Here is an 11,440-nt window from a genome sequence, read left to right on the forward strand (position 1 = left end):
GTTTGGGTTTGGCCTTAGCATCTATTGAGGATTTGGTTTTAGAGTTTTCAGAAGTAGGGCTAGAGTTCATGCGAGGTAGGGTTCCATCTTCAAAAGGGTCATCGGGACATGAGGCAGCAAGAGTAATAGCTTCCTTGAATTCCTCCCAAGGCATACTCGTAGCAATCCCAAGCATAGCAGCAACAATTTCCTTAGTGATCCTAGCAGTCAAACGGTGATAACGAGCAGCCGATAGACAATGTTAATTACGACGATGATTCCCTAGGGAAGACTTTCTACGAGGATCAAAAATGAAATCTTATGAGACGATGGGTAAGTTGTATGGAAAAGTTGATGTGAGATAATTAAGGAGTGTACCTAAATAAAATTGTGCAAGCGGTGACTCGAGGACGAGTCGGAATTTAAAATAATGTGAGTAATTTTTTAGAGATATTTAATTTAATAAATAATGTTTACAAAAATTCAAAAGTAAAATACTATTGGGTTGGGCTTTCCATGGGCTTCCCATGGTAGCTCGAGATCCCAAATAAAATAACGAAACATATTCAATGAGTTGGCCTCCCATGAGCTTTCCATGGCAATTTGAATGGCCCAACTTAATAAAGCAACGTAAAGTTTGTGAATTGGCCTCCCATGAGTGTTCCATGGCAATTTGTTGGCCCAGTTCAAATAACGTGTAATAAACAATTGAGTTGTTCAGCCTATGAGCGAGTACATGGAATTTAACTGATTCAACTTATTAACGAATTATCGAATCAATGGAGTTGTTTGGACCATGAGCGTTACATGTCATTTAACCGACCCAACTAAATAGCGAATCAACGAATCAAATATAAGTAGTTGGTGTATCTCAGGAACCACCCCAGACGATACGTTCCAACCCAAAAAAATCAAATCAAAAATGGTTTAAGAAATGAATAGTTTGAGTGCCCATGGATTTCCATGGATTTTTCACCCAACTAAGCATTTAAAATAATTTAAAAACACAATTTGGAAGTATAACCGTTTAGCCGGTTATGTTTACCACGCAACCGTTTAGCCGATTACGGGTACCACTTAAAGTTATGGTTGTACGACATTTTCCATACTCCCATGCTTCAAGATGAAGAAACAAAACAAAACACAGGAATTCTTAAGGAATTTCCCATAATAAAAGATAATCTACTAAAATTAAGAGGATTTAAAAATATTTTGAAAGTGAGGCGTAACCTCGGAATTAGTGTGTGTGTGCAATAAATAAATAAGATACCACACAATAAAAGAATTAATCTAAGCAAGCTGTAAACAATTTATTAAATAGCACATAAGGCAGTTCAGATAAGCATGTATAGGGTCCTATGCATATGTCTAGGAAACTTTCTAACGACCTATCCTAAAACCTTCGGCTCTGATACCAATCTGTCACACCCCAACCTAAGGCAGAAATGTCGGGGCGTAATCCGATTGCTCACAGCTCGAAGATACTATCATAATATAAAGGTGACAATATCTATTTAATTATTTTATTTCAAATGTGCACACAATATCCAAATACAACAAAGTTATTCAAGTAAATAAATATAACAAGTTTAAATACATATTTTTCTTCATTATAACCCTAAGGTCTTTATAAGTGCCCATACTTCAACTTCAAGCAACATGCATATGCGTAGAAAACAGAGTTTGTCAACAAGACATGTTGAGTGAGTTTATCACCAATTTTTGCAATAAAATAAGGTTAATATAATAAATATGATATAGTATGATAAATGAGCAAAACGTAATAAATGCGGTAATGAAATCAAACCATGAGCAAATAAGTTGTCGATTGAACCATTGCCAAGCGAATCGGGCGCCAGTAAATCAACCATGAGCAAATAGTAACAGAATAAGACCGTTGCCAAGCAAATTGGGCGGTGGTCAACAATATGAGAACCCTCTCCAAGGGGATATGTCAAGCGATTGCATACAATAACAAGTAAGCACATAACAAGTATATTTGATTAATCACACACAATTACACTTTTGCTATTTTTGGTATATATATATATAGTATGATATACACATATGTCTCCAAAAAGTTTTAGAAAATTGAGTAAAATAGGGAATGATAAAACTCACCTTAGATTAAAGGCAAATGAGTATAATTAAGAATAACCGAGTCAACGGATAAGCGAGTTGTCCAATACGCGTCAAACAAGATAATCGATCAGAACCTGAAACTTTGTGATATGAAACTATAAATAAAAACAAACTTAATGCCGTTGGAGTCGATTCAAACGGATGTGTAGAACTCTAGTTATGTTGAATTAAACGTTTAAGCGAGCTGGTACTGACCAGAATCCGAACAACAAGTTGGAAGTCGGGTTTGGGTCAGTAGCCTTAAAATCATGTGACGAGAATAAAAGTCTTCTGGACCGAACGTTGAATCTGGCCAGAAGCATGAGAAACGTAAAGTCAAACTTGTTGACTGTTTTACCCTTTAACGGGTTTTAGGCGAATTCACCAGTCAACACCCATCAATCACTTAAATTGATTGAATGTTATCGGCTAGTGAATGTTTATGAACGAAAACTCGGTTTACAACTTACCCGGAAAGTGAACGAACAACGAGATATAATGAGTCAAAGGTCCTTGAACTTGCAAAGTCAACCGATTTATGAACGTGGTTCTTCAAGAAATCACCAAAAACTGAAAGAATTGAGAGAGACAGAGAGGGTGACGGCTGAAGGGGATGTCTAGGGTTGTTGTAAAGTTTTGTGGCAGATGTTCAATTGTTGTTTATATAGGAAAGGCTAAGTCGAACTAATTATAGGCTTTTTGGTCCGTTTAAGCAAGTAAATCATACTTTTATGAATAAATCACTAAATATAATCAAAAGATTCCATCTTGGTGATTAAGAAACGAATTATAATATGTATTTCAGTTATATTAAGATGTCTTGGTCCTTAATTCTCTCTAATATGCCGAAAATACATGATTTCATGCCAAAAACGAGTTTAGGAAACGATTTTTGGTGAAGGAAACTGACCAGCAGCCCCACGGCGCTGCGCGGCCAAAAGGACCATCGCCACCGCACGGCGCTCCGGCGTCCAGGTGGTGGTTGTTTTGTTTTGTGCAATATTAGTCCCTCTAGTTTGTATTTTGGCCATTAGTTGTACTTTTTATGCTATAAATACTAAGTTAAATGTGAATACTAGGAAACTAAGTGACCCATAAATGTAAATTCTTATAAAAAAATTTAGATCCGAATAACGTTCAACACTGATAAACAAATACGATAAAAACCCGAAATGTTACACCGACCACCACCGCCGGTCACAATCGTCACCACCACACTGCTCCTCTGTTACTCACCACCGTCGTTCGACACTTTCAACTACCATCTCCAACCACCGCTAGCTATCAAAACTGTTGAAAAAAAGGGTTGTGTTGATTTAAAGATTTCCGGAAAATTAGGGTTCAGATCTGGCCGGAAAACGCACATTTATATCTGGCCGAAACGCATGTTTATATCTGGCCGAAAAACGCACTGATTAACTGTTGTTTCTAGGTCGGAAAAACATGATTCAAATCCCGCAGTAATTGCGTTGGTGGTGGCCAGAAAAAATGGTGGTGCCGAAAAAAAAAATGTTGGTGGCCGGAAAAAATAGTGGTGGTAGTTGGTGAATATTAGGGATGGCATCGGGCCGGGTTCAAGCCGGATATTGCTAATCCCATACCCGTACCCGATTATAAAATTCCGTCCCATTACTCATCGGGTATGTGTCGGGTAATTACCCATCGGGTATCAGGTATACCCACTAGATAGTTAAAAAAATTCGTTAGGATTTTTAAGTATATTTTTACCGTTATATTTATCGTATATACTTTTATTTATATATGAACTATTACAAACTAAAATATGACACATTACATCTATATAAATGTTATTATAAATAAATAATCAAACTATAACTTTTGTATAACTTTGTGTATAAACTTGATAATATAAAACAAAAATAATACTTTTTATTGCATATCTTAAGTACAAAAGGTTAAGAAAAAATGAAATTAATAATAAAAAATTTTCTGGTTTTTATTTCGGGTATATAGTTCGGGTAAACGGGTATGTCTTTTCGGGTGATTGGGCCGAGCATCACCAAATCCCCTACCCGGCCCGCACCTGCGAAAATTTTCAAAATTAATACCATACCCGGCCCCATACCCGTCGGGCTTTGGGTATATCCGTCCCGAATGCTTCGGGTTTCGGGTATACCCGTCGGGTTCGGGCTATTTTGCCATCCCTAGTAATACGCTGGTGACTTTGGTTGATACTTTCTAGGGTTGTTTGAGTAAATTGTGAACATTCTTTTAAAATCCCATAAAATCCTTTGATATATGAAAGGAATCATAATTCCATTAAATGATGAATTTGAATGGAAACTAAATCCAATTCCAATTTCTTTTCATACCCAACCAAATAGGCCAAACAATAGAATTCTAATTCCAATTCCCTTGAAATCCTTTGAAATCCTTCGACCAAACAACCTAAGGGTGTGTTTGGTTCGTGGATTGTATTGGAATTGGAATTGAAATTGGAATTGGAATTTAATGAATTCCATTGAAAATTGATATCTTGTTTGGTTATGCATTTGTTAAAGGAATTGAAATGTGAAGGCACTTAAAAAGACAAAATTCCCCTTTCAAATAAACAAATATAACCAACCTTACCACCTACAAAAAAAGATCAGCTCTCTTTCTCTTTCAATCTGCCGACCACCACCATCGGTCACAATCATCAGGCACCACCACTGCCCCTCAGTTACTCACCAACGCCGGTCAACTACCGTCTCCGACCACCACTAGCAATCAAAACTGATTAAGGGGAAAAAAACGAGTTGTGTTGGTTTAGATCTGGTCGGAAAATGCGGGTTTAGATCTGGCCGGAAAACGCAGTTTTAGATATGGCCGGAAAAAGTGGGTTTAGATTTGGCCGGAAAACGCAAGTTTAGATATGGCCGGAAAAAAGCATTGCTTAGCCGGTGTTTCCAAGTCGGAAAAACATGGTTCAGACTCGCCGGAATTGTGTTGGTGATGGCCGGAGAAAATGGTGGTGGTAGTTGGTGAAGTGGTTGCTTCTTGCTATGGTTATTTAAGTAAATTTTTAATATTCCTTTGAAATCCCATGAAATCCTTTGCAATATGGAAGGAATCTAAATTCCATCAAATAATGAATTTGATTGGAAAGTAAATCCAATTCCAATTCCTTCTCATACCCAACCAAACAGGTTAAGCAATGGAATTTAAATTCCAATTCCCTTCAAATCCCTTGAAATCCTTCAACCAAACAAGCCATAAAAACCTCGCAATCCAATGATTCCGAGTCCTTTTATTTTCATCATCTTAGGATATGTTTGGTTGGAGGTAATGAAATGAAGGGGTAATGGAATGAGAGAAGGAATGGAATGGACAAGGGAATGAAATGGATCATTATCTTTCCTTTGTCTTGTTTGGTTAACCTATAAGAATGAAATCAATTATTAATTTTTATTATTTAGTATCCAAAAAAATTGTAGAAATGAAATAGAAATAATAAAAACACTCATATCTCAAAATACTTTTTAACCCAAAAAAAAAAAAACCTACAATGGCGACGGTGGTAGCTCCGGCGACGAAAATGGTGGTGGCGGTAGTGATGGTGGCGGCGGTGGTGGTGTCGGCGGAATTGGTGGTGTTGCCAATGGTAGTGGTGGTGGTGGTTGTTAGGTAGTAGTGTTGTTGAGAAAGTATGGTGAAGGAGGAATGAAATAAAAAAAAGAAGGGGATGGGAATGAATGGTTTTGATGAAATGTGATTTCATGTGTAATAGATGATTCAATTCTATTGAGCAACCAAACACTACTTTTTCATTTTCACATAAAAAATAATTCTATTTCTACTGTCATTGCTGGATACCAAACGCTACCTTAAGCTTTAATTCAAGTAAACGTAAAAAAAAACTTTAACCCGTATCTTCTAAAAACCAAAATTATAGAAGTCAAACTTATCAATTTCACTTTCTTTTTGTCTTCTTGCATATTTAACTTAAAAGCAAAATGATAATCAATGCCCTAGATATAAACAAATTATAAACTTAAATTAATGCCTTCGATATTAACAAATTAAACAAAATTTGCAACCTTATTCGATAATCATTTACACAAATAATAATATTAATTAAATTTTATGTTTTGAAGTTCAAATCCATATCTACTTTATACCCAAAAAGGCCAAAATAAAACTTTTAATATAGAACCTTAGGAAACATTATATATGGAACATTGTAACAATATTCTTTTGACACGTAATCAGTTTTAATAATTGGAAAATTTACAAAGTGTCCATGTTGACCAACTTAGTTTCAAGACTAGTCATTATTTTTGAAAATCCTCGAAATGATCATTCATAAATCGTCGAATTGTCCGTTTCTTCTCCTGTAAACCACACAATCTTAAAATCAATTGAATATAGTATTGATTTGAGTTTTTTCCCAAACTAGTGTGGGTGGAAAAACTATTTATTATAATAGTGTTCCCTAATAAGTATTTACCAATATAGTGTTTTTATTTATTTTTGTATTTATTTTTCTTTTTATATATATACATTAATTAATTTTATTAGTGTTGTATTCTTTTCTTTTTTTAATTTTAAAGCTGCTCTCATTAACGTATCCATTATAAGTTTTTTCTTTTTTTTGTTTTTTTCCTGCCAAGTGATTATAACTCTTTATTTTTATTTTTTAATTTTAATAATCCATGTCAACTATAAGAATCAACCAGTATGATTTAAAAAAAATAGAAAACATAAAAGACTAACCGAACATCAAAACTTGACCCTCTAGGCCGCTATCGATCTCAATATCAAATATAAACAAAATAAAGATGTAAACTACGTCGAATTAATACAACTCTTAATACCAAATAAAATAAAAATGATAAACAAAGTCAAGTTATCTTTTTTTTGTCCTTTATATAAGTTTTATATATAATTCTTGCAAAAAATATTAATGAGCTATCTTAAGCTTTCATCATGTAGAGTTTGAACTTGACTTTTCAACTTATATTGGTTAAAGAGATAATATGAGAAGAAAATACGGAACCAATAAATTTGTTATGGTATTCATTACCCAATTTTGTTCAAATTTCATATTGATATTTTCAATACCGGTATTGTACTGATCTGATACCTAATTGTATGCAAATATATTTATTGTTTTTTTTACCTTGTTATGTGAATTTCTAATTTTCATAGTCTTTGATACTAATAATAATAATATATAATATGACAACTAATATTCAAGATTGTGAGACCCGCAAACTTAAAAAAAAACCATGTTTTTTAATAAAAGAAAAGGATACAAATTATTTAATATTTTATTTAAAAGTATTAAAACTAGTTTGTTTTAATAAAGTTAAATGTCATTTAGGATATTAGGAGTGAGAAAATCAAGTTTTTATTCAAAAACACTAATTTGGTAAATACTGTTGAGAGGACACTATTTTGGTAAATATTTTTCCCCTCAGCACTCTTTTGGGAAAAAATTCGAATATAGTCATTGTTCATACTTGTGAGGACCAATGGAATTTGTTGGGACTGACCAAACTAGTTGTACGAACCAACAGAATTTGAACCTCTATTTGTATGGACCGGCAAATTTTTTTTTAAGATTATTTAATTTTATGCGTTTTAATATGAAAATAACAAGTTATGAAAATAAAATAAACTTTTATATTATAAACTTATAATAAATTTTAATGTCATAACAAAATTTATATAAATAAATTACAACGTTATATTATAAAATAAAAATGCTATAAAATTAACATAAATTTATTTTATTTAGATCTACAAAATTTATTATATGAAAGTTATGATATCTTATAATAACGTTATAATGTTAAATTGAAAGTTGAGTTCTTAAAACACTTGTAAAGTTATTTTGAAGGAAGAGGTAATATTCTTGTTCTTCTCCACATTTCCTGTCTAAATCACTTTATGTTTTTAGCATTAACAAAATTAAAAAGATGATGAAAATGATACCTCTCACTCCCTCTATACTATACACAAATATCACCAAAATCAAAATAAAAACTATAACAACTTCTTTTAAAAAACAAAATTATTCCAATCAAATTTATTAAACTAAATCATCCCCTAAACCCATAGATTCTTCTTCCTTGTTTGCAGCCTTGATTAACTTATACTTTTCTTCCTTAGTTTCTTCGCTGTCATCCTCATCCTCATCTTCAACCATACCATTGCCACCATTCGTAAGCTCTTTAGCTCTCTCCGCTTCAACCTCCCAATCCGTCCGCCCTAATACCACCAGCATCACCACCACACACGTCATCTGTGCCGCCAGCATCCCCAACCACAACCCTTCAAAATCATACCCCATAAAGAACCCCAACACCACTGCCACCGGCATTCCGACAAGATAAAAACATCCCAGATTAATATTGGCCCCGATCTTCGGCCGCGCTGTCCCCCGCAAAACACCACACCCCGTCGTTTGCGGGCAGTTTCCGAGCTCGCATAATCCGATTATTGGCAAAACCAACGATGTTAATGCTATGATTTCTTTATCTTGTGTGAATATCATCGCCCATAAGTTGCGTACTACGGTGGCGAAAAACGAAGCGGAAAAGCCTAACACAAAGCTAAAACATAATCCCACAGTGGCTGCTAGTCTTGCTTTACGGGGCTGACCCGCTCCCAACTCGTTGCCAACCCGAGTCGACACGCTAACACTTAACGACGACGGGAAGATGTAAATCAACGCGGTGGTTTGAATCAATATACCCATTGAAGATACAGTGGCTTTAGGGTTAACAAGCAGCCCACATAGCATGATCATAATCTCGTACCACCACCATTCGAGACAGACCGCAATGCAACTGGTAATCGCTAAATTTAAAAGCGAACGCCATCCTTTGAAGCATGTTTTCGACATGCCTCCCCATGTTTTGCGATAAACGCCCGAAATAATAATGTAAATGAGCAACGAAGCGAGTAGATTTAAGTTGGTCCACACGCTGCTGATCGCGATGCCTTTAATCCCCAATTTAAGGTGTGTGACAAGAAAATAGTTGAGGGGTATGTGAAGAATAATCGAAAAAGTTGCACAAAATGTTAATGGAAGGGTTATGGATTGAGAACGAAGGTAGATTCGTAATGGGTGTAAAAAAGATTGAAGAAAAAGATCAGGGAGATTGTACACAAGATAAGTTTGTGCCATTGCAGCGATTTCTTCGTCTTGTCCACAGAAAATTAATATCTGTTTCATGCAAATCCATAAAACGGATATAGGGAATGAAACAAAGAGTAAAAGAAGAATGGTTCTTTGTAAGCATAGGCCAAGACGTGTGAGTTTTCCTGCACCAAACGCTTGGCCACAAATGGGTTCCATTCCCATGGCGAGACCGGATAGAACGGAGTATCCGGTGATGTTCGCGAAGCAAATCGCGAGCGACCCCCCGGCGAGTGGAAGCTCGCCGAGGTGTCCAAGAAAAAGTATGGAGATCATTGACCGGGAATACATTAATATTCCGGTAAGGATCATCGGAATTGCGATGCGCGCTATCGCAATGGCTTCTTTCGTTGCTAGTGAGATTTGTGATTTTTGGGGCTTGACCTCATTTGATGTTGTTAATGTTGTTTGGTTGTCTTCAGGGTTTTTGGAGATTAAAGGATCATAGATTTCGGACTGTTCATGGGTTGTGTTACATTTGGCAAAGGAAGGTGTTGATGTTTGCTGACACATGTTTTGTATGTGTTGGGATAGGGGCAATTAATTGCAGTGTTTTTAAGTGTAGGTGGTGCTGGTATTTAAAGAAGCCAATGTACGCCTTTTTGGTGGATTTTCTCGACATATAGGGATGATGATTTTTTGGACCAACTTTATTATTTTATTTTATGCTAAATATTGCTACATATTTAATATTTAGTTATGTGATTTATTATTGCAATATGTTATGCTGAATATGCTCATTTTCATGCATGTATCTATACATTGTGTGTTCCCTGTTGAGTTGTAATATTAGTATACCTGGATTAAACATACTACTCTTTCCCTAAATAACAAATACAAAATGATGTTAGATTTGTACAGTAATAAATAAAAGTAATATCCTTGTCATATTCAAATCGACAATAATAGCCAAAAGTATGATAAACGAGAACAGAGACTACTCCGTCTGCTCTAACTAACATATCTTTCGCATTTAATAAAAAAATAATCTTTTTAAGAAAAGTAATAATCATGATTATAATTTATAAAACATTTAATTCCAGTTTTATTAACAAAAGATTTCATACTGCGTTAGAATATGAAATAATTATGTGTAATTAAAAAGTTAAATGAGTCATTTCTTAACGATAAGGATAAAAATATCCTTGTTTATTAAAAGCAGATTGATGTAATTCCATATTCCCTTTAATATTCTTAACGATCATATCTGATCGAGGAGATTCGATGATTATGAATTTACTGAGTTGCTTTTCTAAGGAAAGAAATAGAAAGAATCTGAAAAAATTTTGTGTTCTTAATTTTCATAAAATAAACTGAAAACAAAAGAAAGAAATACTTTGAATGCCTAGTCTATTATGTCATCAATTCATATTCGTACTGATAAGGTGGTGGTAAATCAACAAATATAAAGCTTTTAAGCATCTGGGTTTAGAAAAATGGAGATGGTTCATACAAGAAATGATATTACTACAAGAAATGAATATGAACACTAGTTTTATTTTAAGTTTTAAATACTTAAAGATAAATGAATCTCTCTTTTCAATTAATATAACTAATAAAACATAATAGTTATTTATTCAATTATATAACTTTAGTATCCGTGGTTTATTCAATTACGTAACTTTAGTACCGTTTTTGAAATTATTGCAAATGGCTACTTCAGTTTTCTAAAACTTGCAATTTTAATACTTTCACTAACCCCATCTATTTTTATCCATTAAGTCAAGGGTAGTTTGGTAATTTCGCTATTTTCATTATCTTTTTTCTTTCTTTTAAACACCTTCTCCTCTTATATCCAAAAAAAAACCCTAAATCCCTTAATTCACTTAAAACCCCAGTAATGATAATCTCCATAATCAAGCATAGACTGAGTGCCCATGGTTTCCATCAATTGAATCTAGCTCACTCCTTCATCATCCATGGATATCAAAGGCGAGTCTTCATTTACACACTTTGAATCTTCGACATTTCCTATATTTCCACCACCTATTCAGATGATACCTCCGATCCCTCAGATCCAATACAGCTTCTAAATCTACTGAATCAACACATCTCTCAATTAGGTAAGATCGATGAGCTAAACCTAGCCGAACTGGCAAGCTCGATTATTATTATTGGGTTGTTGGGTGAATTTTGTTAATTTTGCTTTTTCCGGTGATGGAGATGACGGAGATGTGCAGCGGCGATGGA

General features: G+C 34.4%; 1 pseudogene; it reads right to left on the reverse strand.

The window, feature by feature from the left end:
* Positions 1-8,137: 8,137 nt before the first annotated feature.
* On the reverse strand, positions 8,138-9,780 carry LOC143540449 (protein DETOXIFICATION 49 pseudogene; annotated as a pseudogene).
* Positions 9,781-11,440: the final 1,660 nt, after the last annotated feature.

Source organism: Bidens hawaiensis, unplaced genomic scaffold (assembly GCF_021521415.1).
Source record: "Bidens hawaiensis isolate Kalapana, Puna unplaced genomic scaffold, B.hawaiensis_p1.1 tig00012231_1, whole genome shotgun sequence".
NCBI lineage: Eukaryota > Viridiplantae > Streptophyta > Magnoliopsida > Asterales > Asteraceae > Bidens > Bidens hawaiensis.